Below are 13,971 nucleotides of genomic sequence, written 5' to 3'. Positions count from 1 at the left end.
GGGTGAAAGTACTCCTCTTCTGGTTCTGAGCCAATTGCGAGTTGGAAAGTCAGTGACTTGATTTCTAGCCTGTGCTGAGGCAGCTGATCTGAGCCAGAATGATGCGGTTACAATCTGCCTTAGCATTCTATGGGAGAGGGGGAAAAATCACCTCGGGTTTCAACTCTTAAAATACTAACCACTGACCTCTGTCGGAAAAATGCACACATGCGGTAAATTCATTGGTCATTTTCACATTTTCATTAGAATTAAACACTAATGGGAACTGCAGTTGAGTAGCCTGTCAACATTTACTGTCCAGGCTCATATACCAAACTTGTGAAACAACACACTGGCACAAGTCATAGAAACCTAGAAACATAGAAAATAGGAGCAGGAGTAGGCCATTCGGCCCTTCAAGCCTGCTCCGCCATTCATTATGATCATGGCTGATCATCCAACTCAGTAACCTGTTCCCACTTTTGTCCCATACCCTTTGATCCCTTTAGACCCAAGAGCTATATCTAACTCCTTCTTGAAAACATACAATGTTTTGGCCTCAACTGCTTTCTGTGGTAGGGAATTCCACAGGCTCACCACTCTCTGGGTGAAGAAATTTCTCCTCATCTCAGTCCTGAAAGGTTTACCCCATATCCTTAGACTATGACTGGTTCTTGACTCCCCCACAATCAGGAACATCCTTCCTGCATCTACCCTGTCAAGTCCTGTTAGAATTTTATAGATTTATGTGAGATCCCCCCTCACTCTTCTGAACTCCAGCGAATATAAGCCCAACCGACTCAATCTCTCCTCATACGTCAGACCCGCCATCCCAGGAATCAGTCGCTGCACTCCCTCTATAGCAAGAACATCCTTCCTCAGATAAGGAGACCAAAACTGCACACAATATTCCAGGTGTGGTCTCACCAAGGCCCTGTATAATTGCAGCAAGACATCCCTGCTCCTGTACTCGAATCCTCTCGCTATGAAGGCCAATATACCATTTGCCTTTTTACCATCTGTTGCACCTGCATGCTTACCTTCATTGACTGGTGTACGAGAACATCCAGGTCTCGCTGCATATTCCCCTCTCAGTTTATAGCCGTTCAAATAGTAGTCTGCCTTCCTGTTTTTGTTACCAAAGTGGATAACCTCACATTCTTGTCCCAATAATTGTCACCTCAATACTAATAAGGAAGTCTTGCTACAAATGTATAGTGCTTTGGTGAGATATACTTTGGGATATACTTGCCCTGGAGGTGTGTACAGCGAAGGTTCACTAGAGTGGTTCCTGGGATGACAGGGTTGTCCTGTGCTGAAAGGCTGAGTAAAGTGGGCGATATTCTCTGGAGTTTAGAAGAATGAGAAGTGATCTCATTGAAACATACAAAATTCTGAAGGGGCTTGATGGTAGACACTGAGAGGCTGTTTTTCCTGGCTGGGGAATCTAGAACATGGGGCACAGCCTTAGGATAAGGGGTCAATCATTTAAGATGGCACAGTGGCGCAGTGGTTAGCATCACAGCTCCAGGGACCCGGGTTCAATTCTGGGTACTGCCTGTGTGGAGTTTGCAAGTTCTCCCTGTGACTGCGTGGGTTTTCGCCGGGTGCTCTGGTTTCCTCCCACCGCCAAAGACTTGCAGGTGATAGGTAAATTGGCCATTGTAAATTGCCCCTAGTGTAGGTAGGTGGTAGGGAATATGGGATTACTGTAGGGTGAGTATAAATGGGTGGTTCTTGGTCAGCACAGACTTGGTGGGCCGAAGGGCCTGTTTCAGTGCTGTATCTCTAAAATAAAAAAGACTGAGAGGAGGAGAAATTTCTTCACTCAAAGGGTTGTGAATCTTTGAAATTGCCTAACCCAGAAGGTTGTGGATGCTCCATCATTTAGTATATTCAAGACTGATATTGACAGGTTTTTGATCTCTCTAGGAATCAAGGAATATGGGAAGGGGGTGGGAATGTGGAGTTGAGGCAGAAGCTCAGCCATGATTGTACTGAATGGCAGAGCAGGCTCAAGGCACTGAATTGTCCATCGTCATCTATTTGTTATGTTATCATCTATAATTGAGGAGTTAAAAAAAGATTGAGAAGCCCAATTTTCACCTTATTTGATTACAAACACACAATGTGAAAATATCAATCAGCTTGAAACACATTATTGTAACATTTGTATCTAGGGTTGCCAACCCTAACAGATTGTCTGAAATGTATGGATCTCTCTGATGATGCTGCTATCAACCTGGAAGATCATTGTGCTTTCCAGTTCCCACTGTAGCACCAGTGGTTCTCCCAACCCAGCAACATCCCCCCCCGCCCCCACCACCACACACTCACAAATGTCATCACTGATTGTCACAACAAGGAAGCCTCTGGCTTGGCAAAATAATCACACATTCCCCCCTCACCGTCCCACAGACAGCTGCGACCAGGTGGTGTGCTAGATGATTAGGGAATTTGTGGGGAACGTGGATGTCTGTGGGGGCAAGGAGACTGGGGATTGGCAGTCAGGAAGAGAGGGAGGCTAGGCAATAGGGGTTGGAGATCGAGGGAGACTTGGAAATGGGGGTCAGGGTGAGAGGGAATGGGAATGGGAGATTGCGGACAGAGGGAGTTTGGGGCTCAAGAGTTGGGGAGAGGGGGAGATTAAGAAATGGGGGTTCAGGGAGATTGAAGAATGGGAGTCAGTGATGGTGTTTTGGGAATTGAGGGAGCTGGAGAACTCTGCTTCTCTCTTCACAGATGCTGCCAGACCTGCTGAGTAGTTCCAGCATTTCTTGTTTTTATTGGAGAATTCAGGGATTGGGTCGGATTGAAAGGGGGGATCATGGGATTAAACAGGGCAGTGGGTGGGAGACTAGGGGTCAGGGGATTGGGGTTTGAGCTGGGGGTTAGATGGAGACTGGTGAATGGGGTGGGCGTGGGTTCCAATATTTTGAAGGGAGCCAGCAACTTGGGGAATGGGAGCAGTGCTGTGACAGAAACAGACAGTAAAATCTGGAGATTTTACTAGAGCGAAAATGGGGAACAAGGAGGTGAAGAATGAAGATTCCACCCCCCCCCCCCCCACCCCGGAAGGACTCAGGAGGAACTCAGAAGGAAGGTTCTTGAATTGAGGGCTATTACACCATGGGAGGCTTCACTGCAAGTTGCAACTGAAAGAGATATGAGAACATAGGGGCGGCACAGTGGTGCAGTGGTTAGCACTGCAGCCTCACAGCTCCAGGGACCCGGGTTCGATTCTGGGCACTGCCTGTGTGGAGTTTGCAAGTTCTCCCTGTGTCTGCGTGGGTTTTCTCCGGGTGCTCCGGTTTCCTCCCACAAGCCAAAAGACTTGCAGGTTGGTAGGTAAATTGGCCATTATAAATTGTCACTAGTATAGGTAGGTGGTAGGGAAATATAGGGACAGATGGGGATGTTTGGTAGGAATATGGGATTAGTGTAGGATTAGTATAAATGGGTGGTTGATGGTCGGCACAGACTCGGTGGGCCGAAGGGCCTGTTTCAGTGCTGTATCTCTAATCTAATCTAATCTAAACATCATTTAAAAGGGAATGAGAAAAGTATTTGAAAAGGAGGAATATGAAAGGACCTGGGGGTAATAGGAGATAGCCCGATGGCCTCCTCCTGTATTGTAATTTCTATCATTCTATTATTCTCCTTTATTTAGTGCAAGCCTGAAAATGGCTTAGAAATTTTGGTGATGGACTGAGTTTATCACAAAGTGCCTGTGAAAAGTATCCCAAATACTGCCCTTTGTATGATCTCTCTTCTGGTTTACGTTCTGTACTGGCCAGTTTTGGCACCTGAAGTACTATCTCCGACAGGCTCCCAGTTTAGAGTTCACACCTTCATACATAACCAGAGTGCAAGAAGCGAGGGAGAGAGGTCAGGTCTGTTAAAAGTGTCATTGACTGGGGAGTCTGACTGCACCATGTGTAGTGCAGAGAGGGATTCTGGCCTTAATTTCAGGGTGAATATCAGTTGGTCATAAGATTATCACTAGTTACAAGTAGGATATCAGAGCATTGCATATATTACTTCCAGTTAGTTATTATTGTTGGTCATGAAGGCAATCTGACCTTTATCAGTATTAATATTAGTTATCAATAAAATTTCTATGAGTTACCATTGGTGGTATCAAATTTCCTCCCATCTTTGCTTTCCATCTGAAAATCATTCCCCCACTTCCCTGTCCTCGCTTTCTCCTTCTTTGTGGCCACATGGATAACTTCCTGATTCTCACACCTTCAGGCACAACGCCTGCTGAAACCAGAAACAAAGATCGTTCACTACAGGGACCCAATCTTCCTCCCTTAAATGCAATAACATTTGCAGGGGTCAAGTGAACTGCTATCTCTGGCCAGAACGTCATGTGATTAACTTCAAGCATGCCTCCAACTAGAGATAAGAACCCCATCCACTTGTCTGATAACTTCCAGATGAAAAGGGTTTTTGGCGTTCTTGTCCTTTCGCTTCCAGGCCAAAAGAGATTGCCAAGTACTTTTCGCATGAACATAAAAATATCATTTCAAATAAATAATTTCTATTTTCTGGCCTACAATAACGTTTTTAAAGTAACTTCTACAATTGGGTTCGTGACTGTATTTAAATTACGTTAAAAGTGAGCCAAGCGACATGCTTTTAACATATATAATGCGTAGAAGGAAAATGGTTCGTGTGGACTACGAACAATCTGCTTAACTAAAAGCGAAACCAACATGTTTTCATGGAGATCATTTCCTATAGCTGCCATGTGGAGGAGTGGTTAGTGAAAAAACGTAGAACATGCCGACCAAATTTTATCAGGTAACGAAAACAATCCGCTTGTTCACAGGCCTGAAAAGAAAAATAGTTTTGGTTCTATCTACGGGCAGAGGTTGAGGCCGAGATGGGTATTGCTGCTGAAAAGGGCGAATATAACTGGCCGCCTTCCCGTGGCAGCTTGTATGTATTTGTATGTGTGTTTAAGTCCCGGAATACAATGGGCATGTTTAAAGCTGAAACTGGTGTCCACAGTTAAATACAAAAAAACCCTGTAACAAGGGTTGCGGTTACTGCTGCGGAAATGCTGTGAATGCGGAAGGTTGTGAAGTTGTTTAATATTTGAGGTATCTCGTTCTCTCTCGGTTCTTCCAGATTGATTCGTTTTGAAACGTCGTTTCTGGGAATGGCTGCCAATGTGCAGAAGATATCGATTAAACTCTTAAAAACAGCGCTGAAAGAAATGAATCAGTTGAAACATGCCGCGGAGATATTAGTAGGCTTGGTCGGCTGCTAAGAGGCCGGTGAGGAGAATAAACCTGCTTTCTCGGCTACCAGTCTGAGGGGAGCGGATTATGGTAAATCTTACAAGTGGAAATAGCCAGCAGCAAATTTAATTCTCGATTTGAACTGTTGGGTGTTATCGTGGTGTCCTGACCCACAGAAATGTAGTGTATGCGTGCAACAGCAGCGAATGTCCGTTGCTCAGCCCTTTCCGGATAGTAAGTAAACAATGTCTGCCTAGTGCCTCAGAAATCATGGAGAGGGTCCAGAAATCTTTGGTAGTGTAGGATGGGTGATATTATGTTCATACAGCTGTGAGATACATTTTGGCCTTTTGTAAAAAGAAGTGGTACTTTTGCAAACAGCTGAACTTTTAAAATCAAATAACATCGACATAAATGGCTTCAACTAGAAGGGGTGGATAACTAACTCCTTTTAGTCCAAAGAAACTGGTTGCGAGAGGTTTTGACAATGGATATTTGGCATTTTACCTAATTCTCCAGGATCTTAATGCCATGATGTTTTTAAATTCGTTCAAGGGATGTAAGTGTTGCTGGCAAGGCCAACTTCATTACCCATCCCGAATTACCCTTGAGAAGGTGGTGATGAACTGCTTTCTTGAACCACTTTGCTTGCACAAGTAATCAATGTTTGTCTGCGCACTTGTTTTAGCGATGTGGAGTATTCTGGATAGATGTCTTGAAGGAAAATCTGTGGCAAAACAGTGGGAGGCATTCAAAAGTGAGATTCTACGGGCACAGTGTAGACATATCCCCACAAAGAAAAGGGGTGGTACTGCCAAATCTAGAGCACCCTGGTTATCTAGAAGCATACAGGGGAAGAGAAAGCAGAAAAAGAAAGCTTGTGACAGTCACAAAAAACTTAATACTTTAAGTATTATAAGTATTTTAAGAAAGCCGAGGCGAGTATAGAAAGTGCAGGGGTGAAGTAAAGAAGGAAATTAGGAAAGCAAAGAGAGGACATGAAAAAATATTGGCAGGTAAAATCAAGGAAAACTCAAAGATGTCTTAACAGTACATTAAGAGCAAGAGGATAACTAAGGAAGGGGTAGGGCCTATCAGAGATGTACAAGGTAACTTGTGGGTGGATGCAGATGATGTGGGCTGGGTTCTTAATGAGTACTTTGTCTGTGTCTTCACAAAGCAGAGGGATGATGCAGACATTGTATTTATGGAGGAGGAGTGTGAAATATTAGATAAGATAAGCAGAATGAGGGAGGAAGTACGAGAGGGTCTGACATCCTTGAAAGTGGATAAATCACCAGGGTTGGATGGATTGTATCACAGTCTGTTAAAGGAAGCAAGGGAGGAAATAGCAGATTCAAATCCTCACGAGATACAGGAGAGGTACCAAACGATTGGAGGCCTGTGAACGTTGTACCATTGTTTAAAAAGGGTGCGAGGATAGGCCAAATAATTATAGGCCAGTCAGTCTGACCTCGGTGGTGGACAAATTATTAGAATCAGTTCTGCGAGAGAGGATAAACTGTCACTTAGGCACGGATTAATCAGGGATAGTCAGCATGGATTTGTTAAGGGAAGGTCGTGTCTTACTAACTTAATTGAATTTTTTGAGGAAGTGACAAGGAGGATTGATGAGGGTAGTGCAGTGGATGTTGCCTACATGGACTTTAGTAAGGCATTTGACAAGATCCCAGATGGCAGAATGGTCAGAAAAGTAAAAGCCCATGGGATACAGGGGAATGTGGCAAGTTGGATCCAAAATTAGCTCAGCGACAGGAAACAAAGGGTAATGGTCGACAAATGTTTTTGCAAATGGAAAGTGGTTTCCAGTGGTGTTCCACGGGGCTCAGTGTTGGGTCCTTTGCTGTTTGTGGTATATATTTATCAATGATTTGGACTAAAGGGTAGGAGGCATAATTGGGAAATTTGCAGATGACACAAAAATTGGCCGTGCAGCTGACAGTGAAGAGGATAGCCGTAGACTCCAGAATGATATCAATGGTTTGGTTGAGTGGGCAGAAAAGTGGCAAATAGAATTCAAGATGGAGAAGTGTGAGGTAATGCATTTAGGGAGGGCAAACAAAGCAAAGGAATACACAATAAGTGGGAGAATATTGCGAGGGGTAGAGGAAGTGAGAGACCTTGGAGTGCATGTCCGCAGGTCCCTGAAGGTGGCAGGACTGGTAGATAAAGTGGTAAAGAAGGCATATGGAATGCTTTCCTTTATTGGCCGAGGTATAGAATACAAAAGCAGGGATGTAATGCTGGAACTGTGTAAAACGCTGGTTCGGCCACAGCTGGAGTATTGCGTACAGTTCTGGTCACCACATTACAGGAAGTACATAATTGCTCTGGAGAGAGTACAGAGGAGATTGATAAGAATGTTGCCAGGGCTGGAAAACTACAGCTATGAGGAAAGATTGGATAGGCTAGGGTTTTTTCCTCAGAACAGAGGAGGCTGAAGGGTATCTTAATTGAGGTGTACAAAATTATGGACAACGTATGCCAGCCAAGAGCGACGTCTCAATTCATTCCATCTTCGCTGCCTTCGGAGAATACTTGGCATCAGGTGGCAGGACTATATCTCCAACACAGAAGTCCTTGAAGCGGCCAACACCCCCAGCTTATACACACTACTGAGTCAGCGGCGCTTGAGATGGCTTGGCCATGTGAGCCGCATGGAAGATGGCAGGATCCCCAAAGACACATTGTACAGCGAGCTCGCCACTGGTATCAGACCCACCGGCCGTCCATGTCTCCGTTATAAAGACGTCTGCAAACGTGACATGAAATCGTGTGACATTGATCACAAGTCGTGGGAGTCAGTTGCCAGCATTCGCCAGAGCTGGCGGGCAGCCATAAAGACAGGGCTAAATTGTGGCGAGTCGAAGAGACTTAGTAGTTGGCAGGAAAAAAGACAGAGGCGCAAGGGGAGAGCCAACTGTGCAACAGCCCCAACAAACAAATTTCTCTGCAGCACCTGTGGAAGAGCCTGTTACTCCAGAATTGGCCTTTATAGCCACTCCAGGCGCTGCTTCACAAACCACTGACCACCTCCAGGCGCGTATCCATTGTCTCTCGAGATAAGGAGGCCCAAAAGAAAAGAAGAACAAAATTATGAGGAGCCTAGATAGAGTAGACAGGAAGGACCTGTTTCCCCCAGCGGAGAGGTCAATTACCAGGGGGCACAGATTTATGGTGATTGGTAGAAGGATTAGAGGGGACATAAAGAAAAACTTTTTCACTCAGAAGGTGGTGGGTGCATGGAATTCACTGCACAGATCAGTGATGGAGGCAGAAACCATCAACTCTTTTAAAAGGTATCTGGACATGTAACTGAAGTGCAGTAACCTGCAAGGCTATGGACCAGATATGGCATATGTGAGACCACATCTCGAACACTGTGTGCAGTTTTGGTCTCCTTATTTAAGGAAGTTTCAAGTCTTCAGAAGAAGGAATTTTCCTCCACACAAGATCAGGTGGCAGGTTGTTCAACCTTGCCCGTCTAAGAGCGAAGACCAAAGTACGGAAAGTCCTCATCAGGGAACTCCTCTTTGCTGACAATGCTGCATTAACAGCCAAAGACTTGCAGGTTGATGGGTTGCCCATTGTAAATTGCCCCAAGTGAAGGTAGGTGGTAGGAGAATGGTGAGGATGTAGTAGAGAATATAAGAACAAAGAACAGCACAGGGACAGGCCATTCGGCCCTCCAAGCCTGCGCGATCTTGATGCCTGCCTAAAAAACCTTCTGCACTTCCAGGGTCCGTATCCCTCTATTCCCATCCTATTCATGTATTTGTCAAGATGCCTCTTAAACGTCTCTATGGTACCTGCTTCCACCACCTCCCCCGGCAACCAGTTCCAGGCACTCACCACCCTCTGTGTGAAAAACTTGCCTCGCACATCCCCTCTAAACTTTGCCCCTCGCACCTTAAACCTATGTCCCCGAGTAACTGACTCTTCCACCCTGGGAAAAAGCTTCTGACTATCCACTCTGTCCATGCCACTCATAACTTTGTAAACCTCTATCATGTCACCCCTCCACCTCCGTCGTTCCAGTGAAAACAATCCGAGTTTATCCAACCTCTCCTCATAGCTAATGCCCTCCAGACCAGGCAACATCCTGCTAAACCTCTTCTGTACCCTCTCCAAAGCATCCACGTCCTTCTGGTAGTGTGGCGACCAGAATTGCACGCAATATTCTAAGTGTGGCCTAACTAAAGTTCTGTACAGCTGCAGCATGACTTGCCTATTTTTATTCTCTATGCCCCGACCGATGAAGGCAAGCATGCCTTCTTGACTACCTTATCCACCTGCGTTGCCACTTTCAGTGACCTGTGGACCTGTATGCCCAGATCTCTCTGCCTGTCAATTCTCCTAAGGGTTCTGCCATTTACTGTGTACTTCCCACCTGCATTAGACCTTCCAAAATGCATTACCTCACATTTGTCCGGATTAAACTCCATCTGCCATTTCTCCGCCCAAGTCTCCAACCAATCTATATCCTGCTGTATCCTCTGACAATCCTCATCACTGTCCGCAACTCCACCAACCTTTGTGTCGTCCGCAAACTTACAAATCAGACCAGCTACATTTTCCTCCAAATCATTTATATATACTACAAACAGCAAAGGTCCCAGCACTGATCCCTGTGGAACACCACTAGTCACATCCCTCCATTCAGAAAAGCACCCTTCCACTGCTACTCTGTCTTCTATGACCGAGCCAGTTCTGTATCCATCTTGCCAGCTTCCCTCTGATCCCATGTGACTTCACCTTTTCTATCAGTCTGCCATGAGGGACACCTTGTCAAAGGCTTTACTGAAGTCCATATAGATAACATCCACTGCCCTTCCTTCATCAATCATCTTTGTCACTTCCTCAAAAAACTCAATCAAATTAGTGAGACACGACCTCCCCTTCACAAAACCATGCTGCCTCTCGCTAATAAGTCCATTTGTTTCCAAATGGGAGTAAATCCTGTCCCGAAGAATCCTCTCTAATAATTTCCCTACCACTGACGTAAGGCTCACCGGCCTATAATTTCCTGGATTATCCTTGCTACCCTTCTTAAACAAAGGAACAACATTGGCTATTCTCCAGTCCTCTGGGACCTCACCTGTAGCCAATGAGGATGCAAAGATTTCTGTCAAGGCCCCAGCAATTTCTTCCCTTGCCTCCCTCAGTATTCTGAGGTAGATCCCATCAGGCCCTGGGGACTTATCTACCTTAATGCTTTGCAAGACACCCAACACCACCTCCTTTTTGACAATGAGATGACTGAAACTATCTACACTCCCTTCCCTCGGCTCATCATCCACCAAGTCCTTCTCCTTGGTGAATTGAGTACCTCGCCCATTTCCTCTGGCTCCACACATAGATTCCCTTCTCTGCCCTTGAGTGGGCCAACCCTTTCCCTGGTTACCCTCTTGCTCTTTATTTACATATAAAAAACATTGGGATTTTCCTTAATCCTGTTTGCCAATGACTTCTCATAACCCCTTTTAGCCCCCCTGACTCCTTGATTAAGTTCCTTCCTAATGTCTTTATATTCCTCAAGGGATTCGTCTGTTCCGAGCCTTCCAGCCCTTCCGAATGCTTCCTTTTTCTTTTTGACTAGGCTCACAATATCCCGCGTTATCCAAGGTTCCCGAAACTTGCCAAACTTATCCTTCTTCCTCTCAGGAACATGCTGGTCCTGGATTCTAATCAACTGACGTTTGAAAGACTCCCACATGTCAGATGTTGATTTACCCTCAAACAGTCGCCCCCAATCTAAATTCTTCAGTTCCTGCCTAATATTGTTATAATTAGCCTTCCCCCAATTTAGCACCTTCACCCGAGGACTACTCTTATCCTTATCCACAAGTACCTTAAAACTTATGGAATTATGGTCACTGTTCCCGAAATGCTCCCCTACTGAAACTTCGACCACCTGGCCGGGCTCATTCCCCAATACCAGGTGCAGTACGGCCCCATCTCTAGTTGGACTATCTACATATTGTTTCAAGAAGCCCTCCTGGATGCTCCTTACAAATTCTGCCCCATCCAAGCCCCTAGCATTAAGTGAGTCCCGGACAATATAGGGGAAGTTAAAACCACCCACCACTACAACCCTGTTACCTTTACATCTTTACAAAATCTGTCTACATATCTGCTCCCCTACCTCCCGCTGGCTGTTGGGAGGCCTGTAGTAAACCCCCAACATCGTGACTGCACCCTTCCTATTCTTGAGCTCCACCCATATTGCCTCGCTGCATGACCCCTCCGAGGTGTCCTCCCGCAGTACAGCTGTGATATTCTCCTTAACCAGTAATGCAACTCCCCCACCCCTTTTACATCCCCCTCTATCCTGTCTGAAGCTTCTAAATCCTGGAACATTTAGCTGCCAATCCTGCCCTTCCCTCAACCAAGTCTCTGTAATAGCAACAACATTATCGTTCCAAGTACTGATCCAAGCTCTAAGTTCATCTGCCTTACCTGTTATACTTCTCGCATTGAAACAAATGCACTTCAGACCACCAGTCCTGCTGTTCTCCGCAACATCTCCCTGCCTGCTCTTCCTCTTAGTCTTACTGGCCTTATTTACTAGTTCCCCTTCATTTATTTCACTTGCTGTCCTACTGCTCTGGTTCCCACCCCCCTGCCACACTAGTTTAAACCCTCCCAAGTGACGCGAGCAAACCGCGCAGCCAGGATATTTGTGCCCCTCCAGTTTAGATGCAACCCGTCCTTCTTGTACAGGTTCCATCTGTCCCTGAAGAGATCCCAATGGTCCAGATATCTGAAACCCTCCCTTCTACACCAGTTGTTCAGCCACGTGTTTAGCTGCACTATCTTTCTATTTCTTGCCCATCAGGCCCTGGGGACTTCTCTACCTTAATGCTTTGCAAGACACCCAACACCACCTCCTTTTTGATAATGAGATGAATGAGACTATCTACACTCCCTTCCCTAGGCTCATCATCCACCAGGTCCTTCTCCTTGGTGAATACTGATGCAAAGTACTCATTTAGTACCTCGCCCATTTCCTCTGGCTCCACACATAGATTCCCTTCTCTGTCCTTGAGTGGGCCAACCCTTTCCCTGGTTACCCTCTTGCTCTTTACATACGTATAAAGAGCCTTATGTAAGATTAGTGTAAATGGGTGGTTGTTGGTCAGCACAGACTCGGTGGGCCAAAGGGCCTGTTTCAGTGCTGTATCTCTTAAAAAAAACATCTCACACTGAAGAGTGTTTGCAGAGACTCGTCAACAGGTTTGCGGCTGCCTGCAACGAATTTGGCCTAACCATCAGCCTCAAGAAAACGAACATCATGGGGCAGGACATCAGAAATGCTCCATCCATCAATATTAGCGACCACGCTCTGGAAGTGGTTCAAGAGTTCACCTACCTAGGCTCAACTATCACCAGTAACCTGTCTCTCGATGCAGAAATCAACAAGCGCATGGGAAAAACTTCCACTGCTACGTCCAGACTGGCCAAGAGAGTGTGGGAAAATGGCGCACTGACACGGAACACAAAAGTCCAAGTGTATCAAGCCTGTGTCCTCAGTACCTTACTCTACGGCAGCGAAGCCTGGACAACGTATGTCAGCCCAGAGCGACGTCTCAATTCATTCCATCTTCGCTGCATCCGGAGAATCCTTGGCATCAGGTGGCAGGACCGTATCTCCAACACAAAAGTCCTTGAGGCGGCCAGCATATACGCCCCACTGAGCCTGCGGCGCTTGAGATGGCTTGGCCATGTGAGCCACGTGGAAGATGGCAGGATCCCCAAGGACACATTGTACAGCGAGGATGTGGAAAGGATGTTTCCCCTTATGGGTGAGTCCAGAGCTAGGGATCACTGTTTTAAAATTAGGGGACGCCCTTTTAGGACAAAGATGAGGAGAAATTCTTTCTCGGAGGGTTGGGTGACATTGGAACTCTCTGCCTCAGAAGGTGGTGGAGGCAGGAACATTGAACATTTTTAGCGTGGAGGTAGATAGATTCGAGGTAGGCAAGGGAATCAAAGGGTGTCGGGAGTAGATGGGAGCATGGAATTCAAAACACAAACAGATCAGCATGATCTTATTAAATGGCGGAGCAGGCGCGTGGAGCCGATTGGCCTACTGCTGCTCCAAATTCACATGTTTGTATGTTCATTTGTAAGGTGGGTTTTGATTGGGCGGCTAGTTTTTTCAGCCGGTGCAAACACAATGGGCTGAATGGCCACTTTCTGTGCTGTCACTTTTCTATGGTTTGTATGTCCACCCTGTCAAGTGAAATCTTGATCACTCTCCCACTCTCTGACCCACTGTCTCTCTCCCTCTGACCCACTGTCTCTCTCCCTCTCTGTGTCGTTTCCGCACCCCCCCCCCGCACCCGACCACCACCCCCCTCGCCTCGTCCTTCCCCCCCCCCACCCCTCGCCATGTCCTTTCCCCCCTCCCCCTCGCTGTGTCCTTCCCCCCCTCCCCCTTGTGCTCTCTGTTCCTCCCCTCTGTGTTGCTCCCCCGTCCACTCTTTTGTTTCCCCCCCGCACCAGTGCCTCCACCCCCTCCCCACCAGTCAGTCATTCCATCTTTCTCCCTCTGGTTGCACCCTCTCTCTCTCTCGTTATGACACAACTCTCCCTGTCTCCTTTTTTTTTTCTCTCTCTCTCTCACCCCCCCCTTTCTCACCCCCTCTCTCTCTCTCTCACCCCCCCTCTCTCTCTCTCTCTCTCACCCCCCTCTCCCTCTCTCCCTCTCACCCCA

General features: G+C 46.5%; 1 protein-coding gene across 10 annotated transcripts in view; it reads left to right on the top strand.

The window, feature by feature from the left end:
* Positions 1-4,517: 4,517 nt before the first annotated feature.
* LOC137384444 (nestin-like) overlaps positions 4,518-13,971 on the top strand; it is a 125,167-nt gene continuing 115,713 nt past the window's right edge. For 4 of the 10 annotated variants that reach the window (XR_010977590.1, XR_010977591.1, XM_068058581.1 and 1 more), the window contains exon 1: positions 5,097-5,321. The gene's annotated coding sequence lies outside the window, so the exon portion shown is untranslated. The other 6 variants (XM_068058508.1, XM_068058515.1, XM_068058553.1 and 3 more) reach the window with 6 other exon arrangements.

This window comes from Heterodontus francisci, chromosome 2, assembly GCF_036365525.1.
Source record: "Heterodontus francisci isolate sHetFra1 chromosome 2, sHetFra1.hap1, whole genome shotgun sequence".
Taxonomy (NCBI): Eukaryota; Metazoa; Chordata; class Chondrichthyes; order Heterodontiformes; family Heterodontidae; genus Heterodontus; species Heterodontus francisci.
Note: the sequence above shows the minus strand (reverse complement) of the source record. Positions and strands in the feature narration are given on the sequence as shown.